This window comes from Lissotriton vulgaris, chromosome 7 (assembly GCF_964263255.1).
Source record: "Lissotriton vulgaris chromosome 7, aLisVul1.2, whole genome shotgun sequence".
Lineage (NCBI taxonomy): Eukaryota > Metazoa > Chordata > Amphibia > Caudata > Salamandridae > Lissotriton > Lissotriton vulgaris.
Window position 1 is genome coordinate 1,181,443,249 of NC_141695.1, and position 16,239 is coordinate 1,181,459,487.

The 16,239-nt window shown below is 47.0% G+C and overlaps 1 pseudogene across 1 annotated transcript; it reads right to left on the reverse strand.

The window, feature by feature from the left end:
* Positions 1–525: 525 nt before the first annotated feature.
* On the reverse strand, positions 526–941 carry LOC147703122 (large ribosomal subunit protein eL34 pseudogene; annotated as a pseudogene). Its single transcript, XR_015297281.1, has one exon. The product of XR_015297281.1 is annotated as a large ribosomal subunit protein eL34 pseudogene (transcript).
* Between the last annotated feature and the right edge of the window lie 15,298 nt (positions 942–16,239).

A 16,239-nucleotide genomic window follows, 5' to 3' on the forward strand; every position in this document is an offset into this window, starting at 1 on the left:
CACCTCCAAGTACTCCGTGCCCTTGATAACTAATGAATTATAAAAACTTTCCCCATACATTTTTGCCCATTTTAAACATCTACCCTGATCAGTGATCGTCTCCCTGACATCCTTTGCTCTTCTCCTCATTTCATTCTTCCCTTGCGACAATACCATTGTCATGGTGAGGGGATTATGGTCGCTGAAACCGCTACACTCAATATTAAATTCTACTATTCATTGTTGTATTGAGTGAGACAGGATTACAAAATCGATGTAGGAGCAACACCCTCTTCCTTTAAAGGTAGGGTTAACTCCCCTTTCCGGGTCTAATGGTATGAGGTCCAATAAATGTACCAGCTCAAAATTTGACACCATTGTGTTTAGATTGGTACCCTCTGTTGTATGCTCAAAATGAGCACCCTCCTCCATGTTACAAGAAGACCAATCATCCGTGAAGGGTATCAGTTGGGGACATAGATGACAATTAAAATCTCCTGCAATTAAAATTTGGGGGGCTAGTGCATCTGTCATCTTCTCTTTTTTTATTTATTTTTTTATTTTTCAGTTATTTATTTTCATCTGGATCGTATAAATGTTTATTTGGTTTTCTGAGACTGTGCTTCTGCCTTCAACACCTTGACAATGATCTTCTGCTCTTCAATTAAGAAAGCACGTTTGATCCTGTCGCGTACACATTTAGCACACATGGAACCGCCATAGGCTCTGCTGACATGCTTCTTAGTTTTAGACAGTCGCATTAGCACTTTAGGTCGAACAGCACGGATACCACGGAGTCTTCCTGGGCAGCTACCACATGCTGACTTTGGGGCTTTGCCAACCTTCTTGGTGTACAGATAGACAATCCTGTTACCTGGAGTTCGGGATAGTCTAGTTTTGTTTGAGGTGGTGTTGTAGGACAGCCTACGGCGGTATGTCAAACATTGAACCATTTTCAACCTGCAGCATCAGCCATAGCCGTCATCTTCTCTAACTGTGTGCCTAGCCGTTCTTCCAGTTCCTCCAGTCTACTCCCCCCTACATTATAAAAATTTACAACAATTAGATTAAGGTCCCTAGTTTTCAACTGTACCGCCAGTACAATCTGTCTTCCATTTCAAGTCCTTCCATACTCCTTCTACCGTCAGACGGACCCATAATAAAACACCCCCTCTCGCTCTCCCTACTTTTGATTTAACTGCTGGGATGCCGAACAGCTTATAGCCATCCAGATTGAAATTTGTTGGATTTACTTCACAGGTCTCTTGGGCACAAATTACATTATATTTATTTACGTAATCCAACCATTCCTTATTTTGGAATGTGGCTGAGAGACCCGCCACATTCCAGGACAGAAGTTCAAATGTGTTCCACTCGCTTAATGTTAGTGGTTCTTTAACTAACTGGGGTCCACTAACTGATTCTGCTACAGGTGTTGCTACTAATGGAGCAATGTCCACCCTATTTCCGTCATTCTGGGTTTGCTGTCAATCACAGTCCGACAGCCCAGACAGGGCCTCAAACCTGTTATATAGCCTTATGTTCCGTGGGATGTAGTTGTTCTGTGCTTCATTCCCTATTGGGTTTCCCCATTGTGGGGTCTGTACTGGTGCATAAAAGTACATAAGAGGGAGTGATTGGATTCGGGACATTGGATCTTTCTGTGCCCAATTACAAATATATTCAACGCATTTTGTGTCCCTGAAATTGATGATAATACAATCCCCCCCTAATGACTTGGCCCGTCTGCCCACCCAGTTGACTCTTCTAGCGAACAATATCTCTGCACACATATGGAGTAGTAAAGGGCGATTTTCATTAAGCCAGAAAATACACTTGTTTTTTAACTCCATATATGTTTCCCTCTTCCCTTGCTCAAGCGATGGTACCCCAGCTAAGATACCACATAGGGGGCTGAGTCTGGGGGTAGATCTATTGTTTGCAGGTAGGATACTGGACGGGTTATTAGCGGTTTTGGCACTAACAAGGCTTAGACTCCAAGTGGTTGTGATACAGGGTTACTAGCCCCCCCCATACCTTCCCTACCTAATTGTTCCGATTGGGTGACCCCAGCCAAATTAGTCCGGGGGCCCATAACACTGGTTGTCACCTGGCTAGTTGCTGTAGAAGGCTGACTACCAGTTGAAAGAACATCAGAATGTAAAGGAACATTAGCGGTAATATTAGTACTGGTGCGCCCAATACTTGATCCTGCCACTTTTGGCTTCGTGCAATGCCGCTCGCTGCCCTGGTTGCCCCTTGTTTGTGCTGATGTAAGCAAAAGTTCCACGCACACCAGTCTCGATTCAATCCGGTCCAGTCTATCGTGAATCGGGTGAATTGCCTTTTTCACAATGTTTTCCAGTCTTTTCCAGAAGGAGGGGTCTGGCTCACCCACTACTGTACCCTCCTTATTTGTCAGTCCATTGACTCCTTCATTTACCGGTGCCAATTCATGTGGGCCTAGTGAGGTCCTAACTGTCAGGCTCTCTTTGGGCGTCGCCTCTTTAGCTTTTTTTTGCCTTTCTGTCTGCGGCTTGTATTTGTGCCTCTGTTCATTTCCTTTTTAGCGTTAGCAACCCCTGCGGTGACTGTACCAGCCCAGTTCTTGCACTTCTAGCTGATCTGGTCTTTATATTGGGTGACGGGTGCCTCTTTGAGGGATGACTTCTCTGTGGCCCAGTTGCTACGATATTTTCAGCTGTGTCCAAGGGTACAAGGGATTCTACAGGATGTAAGATGCAGCTTCCCTCATCCCCCTCACTGAGGATCAGTGTGTCCTGGGGGTCAGTCCTTTGGGAAACCGGCGATTTTACCTTTGCCAAACTTCCAATTGAAGACCGTTTATCAAATGGATTATCAAGGGATAACCTCTTTTCGGTCAATTCAATGTCTTTGGCCAAGGCGCTAGACACTCTAATCAAAAGGTTGTCCAGGGTCCCCATTAAGGACCCCCCTGTGCTTCTTCTGACATTTACTCCTAAGGGTGGTGATGTAGCCATAGTGAGCTGCCTTGCAAAGGTGTCTGCGGCAAGATGAGTTTCGTTAAGGCCCACACTAGTTCAAGCAAACAAAATGGGCAATACAAAGAGTCACTAACCTCTTTTAGGAGGGCTGTAAATATAGATGTTAGGCGGGTGGCCCATCCCGTCCTTGTCCGGTCTTGAACGGGCTTAACCGCATGCGCGCTAGCAGGTTTTCCCGCTGCACGCTGAAATTTGAAAATCGCGGGTAACGTGACAAAGCCAGCTCGTCATGCGCGCAGCGCAGGTAACGCCCATGACGAGCTGGCTTTGCCATCCGCATCGAAGGGGTTAAACGGGCCGTCCTTGTCCGGTCTTGAACGGGCTTAAATGGGCCCATCCTTGTCCGGTCCAGAACGGGCTTAAACGGGCCCGCCCTTGGCCCGGGCTCTGTCCGGCTTGTCCCGTGCGCGTCCCGCGAAGCGGGGCTCTGCGCCGATTTTATGCGCCTCTTGGCGCTGGTGCGTTGTCACTGGGGCGTGGTCTGACTCTGGCCGGTGGTGGCGTTTGATTCCTGGCTGTGGCGGCGGCGTTCTCCGGTAAGGTTTTGGCTCACTTTTTTTTTTTCCGAAGCGGGGCTCTGCACCGCTTAATCTAATACTTCTGTGGTTATTTAAATCATTATGTTGTTTACTCTGATGTGGCAGTGACTACTTGGTGCCTCTTCTTGTGTGAGATGGCCACATGCACGCCAATGGTGATTCTTCAGCGCAGTGGTTGCCAGGCAGCATCTTCGACTCGCAGTTCTTCAAATCACTTAGACAGGTTCCAGGCCAAGGGCACCCTTGGGCAGTGCCGCGCCCACACAGGCCAACTGTGGAGCACACGAGATTCCAACAGGTGCTTCTCCCAGCTACCACTGGAGCACAAAGTTTCAGGGGTCTTGGTAGCTACGGCAGGGATAAGTGCTGCCCATTCCCGCAGTACTGCAATTCCTTTGATGTGCTTGCTTAGTGAGTCTCTGTAAAATGCTATCTACAGTGCAGGCAATTACAGCAGTTCCTTCCTCAAGCAGCTCCTTATGCTGCTCCTTATACCAGCAGCATAGTGTGTCTGCCCATATTTAAAAACCCAGTTAAGGCCAACCTTTATGGCTTTCCATGGCCTTGTAAATATGACACCCTTTCAGGCACTACTCTGCATGAACGGGGCATTTTATGGGTGTTGCTGTGGGTGTTCCCATGCAACATCCTTGGAACCTGATGCACTCTCAGATTTACAAGGTTCTGTAAACCCGTTAATTTGTCAGATTAACACACCTCCCCAGGGGAAGCATAATGGAAGCAGAACGAGGGAAAATACCTTTATTTCTCCCCATTTTTCCTTTTTCATTCTGCAGCACACATAGAAAGAGAAAACACCTCTTCTGATTGTTTTTGTGTAGGAAGGGACAACATTCACCACAATGCAGACACACTTGCACCATGGAGCAGGAGTGGCTGCTTTGGCGCATGGCTGCCTATTGTGCACTAGTGCAAGGGAAAAGGACAGGACTGTCTTGTAGATACAGCGCATTCCTGCCCTTTTGATTCATGGCAGCGCAGCAGGAAGGCCGTGCATCAAAATATTTTAAATGAGGCCCCTAGGTTTTTACACCAAAATGGTGTATCAGGAAAAGCACAAACATTGATTTCTTTTAGAAAAGTCAGAAATAAGCTAAAATACATCGCGTAGAATTAATAAAATCTTTAAATTTGCTTTTGTTTTTTGACCAGTGATATAATGTCAGTGGATTTCTACAGCCTCCTCAATTATCCACATCCATTTTCTTCCTGGAGAGATTATCCAAACCCTACAAAACAGATATTTCTGTAACTGCAAACAACTCTTGATCAGGGCCGGACTGAGAACCAAAACCGGCCCTGGCAAAGTGCTCGGCAGGCCCCCTGGGGTGCGACCAAGCACTTTGCCGGGGCCGGTTTTAGGCCGATTTTGTTACAGGCCTGAATTTGCAGCAATGCTGCAAAAACGGCCCTGTAACAAAAACGGCACCCAGGGCCTAATACCGGCCCCACCCTTTGCGGCACACCGGGGGATTGCCCGGTGCCCGCAACGGCCAGTCCAGGCCTGCTCTTGATACGTCAACTGATTCGACTCGATTCGCTGAATTTGGCTTTAGCAACATGAGGCAACAATTGCTTGGATATATAACAGTTCAAGAAATGTATCAGAAATACATTCACACATACATACATATAAACATACATAAACAAATACATGCGTGTTTCAAAGAACTTGGACAAAGACAATGCTGTAATGACACTTAACAAAAGTCAGTAGGTGTAACAATGGTTAATCCAGAATCCACCTTTTCATCTCAGCCTTTAACACTTTGCTTTTGAAAGCAAGGTTTAGCAATTGATTCTGCAAATAGTTACATTATTACATTGGATATTTTACAAGAAACCACGGTGTTGAAGACACCAAGAGGGTATACAACCATTACAACGAAACTTTTACAACGACCTACCATTACAACGCAACTTTTACCACGCAAACTATTACAACGCATTGCTCTGGGGGGCGCTCTAGGATAGGGAATAGGTTAATTTACTATCCAATAACCTTCCCTACTATCCACGGGGACTGGAGTTGGAATAGTAAATTAAACTATTCACTATCCAGCGCCTAAAAGCATTATGCGTTGTAATGGTATGCATGGTAAAAACCGCGTTGTAAAGGTAGGCGTTGTAAAAGTATGCGTTGTAACGTCATACATCCCCAATGAGCAGTATATAGCCTTTAAATGTAAGCAAGAACATCATGTCACAAATCTGTCACAGTCAATCTTTCACTTATAAATGATCTGGTTATATGAATGGAACATGCACATATCTCGAGGGTTCACTGCTTAACTAATACTTGATAAATAAGCAATTAACCTAGAGCCCAGTAGTGGCTGCAGTAGTGGTGGACTGGGGGAGGTTAAAAAAATGTTTTAAAAAGAAAAAAAAGCTTAAACTTACTTGCCGGCTGCCACGTCTCTTCCTTCCACTTCTTCTTCAGTTGACACAGGAAGCAGGAACAGGAATCACTCAGGCTTCCCTACCATTCAAATTGCTGCTGATTGCAGCATTGTGATTGGTCTGAGCACCATGGTTCGGCACTCAGATGGGGAGTGGGAGCCTGGGCATGTTCTCCACCCAGGCTGTGCAACGCAACCATGTGGAGGTCATGCCAACTGCGCATGACAGTTTGGCGGGCCAAGACGGTTGGCCAAACCGTCATGTGCACTATGAAAGTGCGAGTCCAGCCCGTCCTCCCCCTGCAGAAGAGTACTGAAAAATAAAATGGTAATAACATGCTGTTATTATCATTTTATTTTTCCTGTGGAGCGATGTTCACCCGCCTTAGCTGAGTAACCACCACTGCTTGAGTCTCAATATTCAGAAGGCAAAATCATCACATGTGAAAGATAGTGACACAAGCTTTTTCCACCCTATTTCAGAGTTTCCATTCCAAACTCTAGTGCCCTCATGCATCACAACACATAAAAAAATCACTGGGGCGAGAAGCAATTTCTGTGTTCAGTCTGCCAACATTAATTTAAACTGAGGGAGACCAAACTGAATTAGTAGTCTGGCCTTTTCCCTGCAAAGCTCAAGCATTACAAGTGACAGCCAAACAAACCCTTCTTTTGCTCAAAGTGTCATTTTTTATGAACATATACCAGTGAGTGGGGATGTGTCAAAACACTAGATTCATGAAAAGCTTTAAATACAATTGTTATTCCATTGTAAGTTCTAAAGACCTGAAGTGGAAAACATTACATTGCAACGCAACAGCATTGAAAGCTACATATTTAACTGCATTGCATTTTCTGGGATTTATAGCTGCTGATGCCACCTAAGTTGCTGCTGTTGCTTAGAAATCCAATTGACTATACATATTCAAAATTTACTAGCAACATACTCGGCTATTAGATTTAGCATTAGCTAAGGCATATTGATTTCAATAAAATTATATATTTAGTATGCTTAATTGTATGGTCTTTTGGCCAGCGCTCTTCCATCCGTTACTGTGTCATTTACATTTTTGTTCTACTCGCCACAGTATACAACATGGGTCATTTTATCCGCCCACAACAGCCATTGGCTTAGCTCTATGTCAGTAACAGCATTTTGGTCTTGCATACAAAAAAACGTTATTTTTAAAAAGAAGCATTTGCAAACATTGGCAAAGCCAAAAGTTGGCAGCCAAGCCAGGCCTATTGACATTGCCAATGCAAAATTTCACATGAGATCACATCATAGATAAGACTAGCTGAAGGTAACCATGGGTATGAATGAACTAGCTTCTTCAAATATCGAGCACACATCCTGTGCACTGTCTTTTATGAGTTTTGGATGTCATAATTTCCATCTCGTCTGTAACCTGAGTGTACAGGCTGATGTTTGGAAGAGGCCTAGTCCCACATAAAGGAAAGCCTTCCATTATCTACACATACAATGCTACAAGACGTATTCCAGTGGTTACACACCAATGACAGTTTCAGTATGTTTAAACTAATCAAAGGGTGATCTAAAAACTGTGGGCATGTGTGGACAGAGACGACGGTGGTTGGTATCCTATGGGGTCTGAATAAAATACCCTTGCTGCTGTAGGCTGTATGCAAAAACCACTCCAGAGCATACTAATGCACTGCTCTCATTTACACAATACAGTATTGCTAACCTAGTTGCTAATCTCAAATTTGGACACGCGCATCATTAGAGAATAGATGGATAATTTCATTAATTTTCCAGTAGACAAAGTGGCCTTAATATTTTGTTAAGGTATAGTAAATATTTTGATTGCTTTTTCTGTCAGCCATTGAAGTTCACATTATTATTTTAATATGCATTTGTGAGTGTGTTTTTCTATCCGCATATACAATAATAACTACAGTAATCCAGGGATAACAAATGTAAGATTCACAAGTCTTTTACATGAACGTCAATACCAAAATGGGACACTTATTGAAGACTTTCTAATTTCTTCTCAGAGGAACTGGGTACTTAATAATGCTTTATCTGTAAACAACGCTGAGCCCTTGCTCACCTTGTGGAAAGCTTGATTATAGGGACTGCTTCTCAAACTTGTCTGACTTCGCTATAAGGTTTATATGCCTCTTACCTTTGCTCTCCCTAAAGCACTGTAGTTATTGTTGTATATGTTGCCTTTGGGGTAATGTCCTCAAGTTACATTTTCTCCTCTTCTCTTATTACGTATTTCAATTCCTATTTGGATATACAGTGTCTGCAACTTTTGGAAGTTTACTGCTTATACTTGCATGTTAGAACTGGGGGTCTCTAGTTGGCAGAGGTAGGTACCACTGTCCAAATAGGGACCATTGCTTCTAGTCAGGTACTCTTAGATAACCTCTGCTCACCCTCTGGGTAGCTTGGCACGAGTGGTCAAGGCTTAACAAAGGCAATGTGTAAAGTATTTGTACCAACATACAGTAACACAGTAAAGTCCTAACAAAGTGACTCCCCAACAGTTTAGAAAAATAAAGGTATTTTATTCTAAACTACACGATACCAAAATGACAAAAACCCAACATACTGAGTTCAAGAATATAGTTGCAAAAGAGTTCTTAAGGTTCTGTTAAAATAATCCACAGTTGCGTTAAAAGTTCACAGTTCCGTCACGTTTAGCCAACAGTACCTTTAAATACAACAAAGTTCCAAAACAGAAGCTGGTGCGGTGGAAAACAAGCGATGCGTCACTCCTGAGACCTTAGGGAGGCGATGCGACAACCCCGCTCGGTGTAGTGGGCGTGTTGCGGTGACTGCGGTCTGTACGGGGAGGGACGCGATACCTTGTATGGATTCCGGTGCGGAGGTTCCGTAGTGAAGACGCTCACAAAGGCACAATGCAATGATATTTAGGGCTGCGACGATCTCCGGGGCGACGATGCGGGGTCCAGCGGCGGTCTTCCTTTCACAGCTCCTCGATGCAATGGCTCTGCGACGATGCTCGCAGCGACGTGATGCGGTCGCAGGCGAGCGGTGAGATGATCTCACCCAGTGACGGCAGGCTCTGCGAAGACACTCGCAGCAATGGTAATCTTCCCGCACCGGACTGGTGCGTCCAACAAATGAAGGATGCAATGACTCTGGCAGCGGCAACAGGCGCTGTGATGATCTCGGCCTTCGTAGCAGCGAGAATTTCTTTGCACTGTCGGAGATGTGCTCAGCAAGCGAGCAATGTGACAAAACTTGCAGAAAGTCTTTAAAAGCTTGGTTTCTAGCTTCCCAACACAGGTACAACTTCCAGAGGCACCACAACTGGCCTAAGCACTCTAGGAAGGACAGAACTCTCTCAGCAGAGTTCAGGGAAGCTAGGGGTGACGTCCTTTTGTTCCTGGGACTTCTTAACAGGGAGCCAGCTCTTCTCAAGCCCTTGGAGATTCCTTCAAGCAAGGGGACACAGCACCAAAAGCAAAGTCCTTTCCTTCTCCTTGGCAGCAAAGCAACAGCAGGTCAGTCCAGTAGAGCAACAGCAGGACAGTCTTCCTTCTTCAGTTTCAGCATTCTCCTTGGCAGAGGTTCCTTCTTGATTCCAGGATGATCTAATTTTCTGTAGTCAGGGGTGAAGTGAAGGGCAGCAGACCAAAAGTAGAGATGAAAGGTGGTATTTATTTAAGTAAGGTAATAACAGGTGAGAGCCAGGGAAGCGACGTCCTTCTCCAACCAGCTCGGTAACATCAATGTTCCACATGGAACTTATCACTACAACACTCCATATTCTGTACACGTGCATTTAAAGGAATAAGAACACAACAAGGGGTCATGTACTTATACCCCTAAAGGTCTTTGATCCCTTTGTGCAGGAGGGCTCTGAGCCCGGTCTGAACCAGTTCTGGGTGTTCCTTGAGCACTTTGTTTTCCTGGCCTCTCCTTTCCTTTCAGAGACAGGGAAAGGGTCATCAGCGGCCCAGCAGGAGGTGGAGCCAGCATTGTGGAAGGCAGGCACAGCCCTATTCAGGCCCAGGTGCTATCCCCCCCCAACACTCAAGATGCAGATGCAGTCATTCAGCCTAGGGCTGACTCAGCCAGCCTCCTGGGGGCTCCCAGCCTCTGTCACTCTCAAACCAGACAGTCAATACACAAACAGGCCAAGGCACACAGAAAGGTCAGACAAGAGAAAAGCAACTTTCTAAAAGTGCTGTTCTCAAAGACAGGATTTAAAAACAACCTTTCCTAAAAGATGTGTTATTAAAGTCTGAGTTCAGGGATACCAGACTTTTATGTCCCATCTTGCTCCTATGGGAAGATATGCTGATAGCCACTGTAGCCTACATTCCCCAAGATAGCCTATGGGGCAAGATAGCCTTACAATAGTGAAAAACAAAAATGGCTGTAATTCACTACCAGAGCATGTCACCCGTACAAGTACATGCTCTACCTTTCACATACACCGCACCCTGCCCAAGGGGGTACCTTGGGCCTTCCATAGGGGTGATCAGTGTGTACAGAAAGGGAAGAGTTAGACCTGGTCAGTGGGAACACGGGCCAGGAGGACATGGCAGTTCACAGACTGCACACAGGCACTGCGGTGGTAGGCCTGTGACACCATTTTAGAGCTACTCATGTGGGTGGCACAATCAGTGCTGCAGGCCCACTAGTAGCATTTGTTATCACCAGCCCTGGCACACTCAGTGGACTTTAAAAGGGACTTCTTGGTGACACAAATATGCCAATCATGGATAACCAATCACAATAACAATTTACATAGGGAGCACTTGCACTTTGACACTGAACAACCGTGGCAAATTGCCCAAAGCAATAATAACAACAACTAGAGAGAGAGGGAAGAGGCACTCTCGGTCCCCCAGGTAATAGTTACAAACAACAGAAGAGTGTCCACGCAGGGATAGTTGTGTCCAGCACAGAAAAGAAAAGAGAATCAAATCAACCTGAGCAAGAATTTCTCATTGATTTTTTGGAACCCCGCTAGGCACCTAACGATCTCCTCGAACCACGGGGTCCGGTTCGAGGAGATCGTTAGGTGCCTAGCGGGTGTTTGGCGTTGCGGGCGGTGTGCCATTGTCGCCACCACCCCCCTCCCGAGACCCATGAAGTGTGGATCTTTTAACACACAAACCACAGGTTCATCAAAATAGTTCGAACCCCTTTTTCTGGTTTGTTTTTTTGCACCTTTTTTACACATAATTCTGTTTTTTAACTGTCACGTCCTCTGGCCAGGGTGGGCCTTAGCGCGCCCACACCACCGAGGTACACAATTACATGGTTCTGACGAATGCCCAGTAATATCCATACACTTAAAGGGCAGAAACATGTTGACCCCACTGTAAAGGGGAAAACACCCAACACATTAGTTGGTATATTTCCCTGCACATACTTTTTAACCAATACCCGGCTAACCACGGAATAAAGTTTTTTGTTTGGTAAAGCTGCTTGGTTTTTTTAATTCACTTTTTTTCGTACACTCTGTCACAAAAAAATCCCGCTCCACAGTAACCTGGCGTTGCAGCACACCAGGGAGGCATTCGGCTTCTCCTGGTGGGCCCGATGATGAAGCATGTCACCACCCAGGGTGGTGAGTGAGGGCTTCCAAAAAATCCCTGAGAAATTCTTGCTCAGGTTGAGTAAATTGCCCAAATCATCAAAACCAGCAGAAATGAAATCCAGCACAGCACCAAAAATACAGAAGGTAGAAGCAAAAAGATAGGGGGAAACCACGCCAAAGAAGCCAGGTGTAACACGTGTCCCCTCCAGCTGAAAGTGGAGAGAACTTCCCACCCTCTTGGGAGTTCTCTTCACTAAGGCGAAAAAACCTGGACAGACCATCAGCATTGGCGTGTTCTCAGCCAGGGCAGTGTTCCACTGTGAAGTCCATTCCCTGTAGGGAGATGGACCACCTCAACAGTTTTGGGTTCTCACCCCTCATCTGCATTAACCATCTGGGGGGCCTGTGGTTGGTCTGAACATGAAAGTGAGTCCCAAACAGGTAGGGCCTCAGCTTCTTCAGACCCCAGACCACAGCAAAAGCGTCCCTTTCAATTGCACTCCACCTCTGTTCCCTGGGGAGTAGCCTCCAGCTAATGAAAGCTACAGGTTGGTCACAGCCCTCGTCAGTGATCTGTGAGGGTACTGCTCCCACACCATGCTCTGAAGTGTCTATCTGCACTATGAACTCACCGGAGAAGTCAGGTGCCTTGAGCACCGGTGCTGTGCACATGGCAGTCTTCAGGGCATCAAAAGCAGTTTGGCAAGCTTCGGTCCAATTCACTTTCTTGGGCTGCTTCTTGGAAGTCAGCTCTGTCAAGGGGGCGACAATGGTACCACATCGCTTGACAAACCGTCTGTAATACCCGGTGAGACCTAAAAAGGCTCTCACCTCTGTCTGGGTCATGGGGGGCTCCCAAGCCAGAATGTTATCAATCTTCGCCTGTAGGGGCGCCACCTGGCCGCTCCCTACCTGGTGTCCCAAGTACACCACAGATCCCTACCCTATCTGGCACTTGCTGGCCTTGATAGTGAGGCCTGCTCTTTGCAGAGCCTTCAACACTTCACAGAGGTGTTGCAAGTGTTCATCCCACGTGGAGCTGAACACAGCAATGTCATCCAGGTATGCAGCGCTGAATTCCTCCAGCCCGGTCAATACCTGGTTAAACAGTCTTTGGAATGTGGCAGGGTATTCTTCAACCCAAAGGTCATGACTCTGAACTGGAAGTGCCCCTCTGGCGTTGAGAATGCAGACATCTCTTTGGCCCCCTCAGTTAAGGCAATCTGCCAGTACCCAGAAGTTAAATCAAATGTACTGAGGTACCGGGCAGCTCCCAACCGATCCACGAGCTCATCAGCTCTGGGGATGGGGTGTGCGTCAGTCTTCGTGACCGCATTGAGCCCACAGTAGTCCACACGAAACCAGAGTTCTGGAGTGGCACTGGCCGCAGCAGCTGTTGGTACTAAGACCACTGGGCTAGCCCAGGGGCTGCTGGAGGGCTCAATCATCCCTAGCGCCAACATCTTAGAAACGTCTTCCTTGATGCAGGCCCTGACCTTGTCAGCTACTCTGTAAAATTTCTGTTTCACAAGCAGGCTATCTCCAGTGTCCACATCATGGACGCACCAATTGGTGACACCTGGGGTCAGGGAGAACAGGGAGGAAAACTGACCCAACACCTGGTGACAGTCCCTCTGCTGTTCTGTGGTCAGGGTGGGTGAGAGCACCACGCCATCCACTGGCCTGTCTTGCTTCTTGGCTACCAGGAGGTCAGGGAGAGAATCACTATCCTCTTCCCTTCCAGCATCTGTAGCCATGAGCATTGTCACTTCAGACCTCTCAAAGTGGGGTTTGAGGCGGTTCACATGCAAGACTCTCAAGAGCTGCCTGGAAGTCTTCAAGTTAACCAGGTAGCTTACTTTGCTCTTGCGCTCCACCACCTCATATGGCCCAGTCCACTTGTCTTGGAGCGCACAAGGCTCCACTGGCGCCATTACCCACACTTTCTGCCCAGGTTGAAATTCGACCTGAGTGGTATTCTGGTTGTACCATCTTTTCACTTCTTCCTGGCTAGCTTCTAGGTTATCCTGTGCGAGCTTCCTGAAGCATTGTCCATGGTTGCGGAAGGCCAGCATGTAGCTGAACACATCCTGGGGTGTCTTCCCATGGGATTTCTCCCACCCCTCCTTCACTAGTGTGAGAGGTCCTCTAACAGGGTGGCCATACAGGAGTTCAAAGGGACTGAACCCTAAGGACTTCTGACGCACCTCCCTGTAGGCAAACAACAGGCATGGTAGAAAGACTTCCCACTTCCATTTCATGGGCTCCGCTAGTCCCATAATCATACCTTTGAGGGTGCAGTTGAACCTTACAACCAACCCACTTCCTTGAGGGTGGTAAGGAGTGGTGAACTTATAAGATACCCCACACTCCTCCCTCGGAGACTATATGTACCTAGAGATGAAGTCAGTACCCCGGTCGGAGACTACCTTTCTGGGGATCCCCACTCGGGAAAAGATCCCCATCAATGCACGGCCCACCACGGTGCTGTGATTGTCCTGAGAGGGACTGCTTCCGGGTACCGGGTGGCATGGTACACCAAGACCGGGATGAACCTGTTGCCTAAGGCTGTCTTGGGATCCAGGGGCTCCACTATGTCGATGCCCACCCACTCGAAAGGGGTGCTCACCACAGGAAAGGGTACGAGGGGTGCCTTGCACTTTCCTCCACTCTTGCCACTGGCCTGACATGTTTGGCAAGTTCTACAAAAGGTACCAACATGCTTCTTCATCTGGGGCCAGTAGAAGTGGGTGACAAACCTTTGGAAGGTCTTGTCTTGCCCCAGATGTCCTGCCAGAGGCACATCATGAGCCAGACCCATTAGAAAGTTCCTGAAGCGCGCGGGTACCACCAACACACGGGCTGCACCGGGCTCAGCAAATTTAGGCTCACTATACAACAACTCATCTTCCCAGTAAAGGAAATGATTTTTGGATGCACCACCTGCTGCCTGGTCTGCAGCCTGTTGCCGCACACCAATGAGGGAAGGGCACTCTTTCTGCACCTTACAGAATTCCTCCCTGAAGGGCCCACCTTCTTGCTGCCAATGGGTCAGCTCAGGCAGGTCGCCCAATTCGACCACCTGTTCTCCTGTAGATTCCAGGGCATCCCCCTCAGGTTTTGCTTCTTCCTGGATCGTGGGAACAGCTGGGGCTGGTTTCCCATGCCCCCTACCTCTTCCTCTCTTGGCAGGTGTTAGACCTGGCATCCTTGGCATGGTTTCCCGCGATCTTTTTGCCTCTACTTCCTATATTTTTGATGCTGTGCTGGATTTCGTTTTTGCTGGTTTAGATGCTGTGGGTGCTTTGCCACTGCTGACCAGTGTCAAAATGCAAGTGCTCCCTATGTAAATTGGTATTGTGATTGGTTATCCATGATTGGCATATTTGTATTACCAAGAAATCCCTAGTAAAGTGCACTGAGTGTGTCAGGGCTGGTGATTCAAATGCTACTAGTGGGCCTGCAGCACTGATTGTGTCACCCACATGAGCAGCCCTAAAATGGTGTCTCAGGCCTGCCACTGCAGTGCCTGTGTGCAGTCGGTGAACTGCCATGTTGTCCTGGCAAGTGCCCACACTTGCCAGGCCCTACCCTTTCCATTCTGTGCACATAGGACACCCCTATAGTAGGCCCAAGGTACCCCCCTGGGCAGGGTGCAGTCCAGGTAAAAGATAGGACCTGTACTGATGTGTGTAACATGCCCTAATAGTGAAATACAGCCAATTTCCTTTGTTCACTATTGGAAGGTCATCTTGCCCATAAAATAGGATGGGGAAGGCTGTGTACTATTATACCAGCCTATCTTCCAATAGGAACAAGATGGAGACCTGGAGTCTGGTGCCCTTGAATTCAGAAGTTAATAGCACATCTTTTTGTGAAGATGGTTTTTAAATCCTGCGTTTAAAAATGGCACTTTCAGAAAGCTGCTGTTTTTTCTGTTCAAACCTTCCTGTGTGCCTCTGCCTGGTTGTGGATTGTAAAAATGGGCTGAAAATCCATTACTCTTGCGGAATTTGCAAATTTTTGACAATTTCGCCATCCACGAATCGCGCGAAATTGTAAAAAATCCGCAATTCACAAGCTAGCGGATTTTTTTGCTTGGTCGCGCTTCAAAAATACAATCTTGCGCACGCTGCGTTAACTTACCGTGATTCTGAGTTCGCCAAGTTGTTTTTCCTCCCGGGTTGCGAGCTGCGCCATATTGGATCTGGCTGCCTTATCGCGCAAGACTTTTCGGCCGCGAGTACGTCATAGCGGCCCGCCATCCTGCACCGCAAGAGTTTAAGAACGCGACTACGTCATAAAGGCCCGCAATCACGCATCGCGGGAGTAAACAATTGCGAACACGTAGATGCGACACGCAGCTGACATCCGGCGGGAGATTTGAACAGCTCGCTTTCACGAACTTGCAAAAATGGCAAATCTGCACAAGTAATGTACAGCAGGCAGCATAAAACTTCTGAAAATGATGAATTGGATCAGAATAAGTCCTCATATTGACATTTGGCTGCACTTTTTTGTGCAAGGAGTCTATTTTTGGGGGGGTGGGAGAGGAAGGAAGTGCCCCAGAGTCTCCAACTTCCTGTTCCTGTCCAGCAGGCTCCTCCCAGTGCTTTGTACATGTCCTGGTCACTTTTCATTTGGATCTGGAGCTGGAAGGATTACTTTTTGAGGCTGCTGCTGGACTTTTTGCATGGATCACTTTTGGATTACCTTTGGA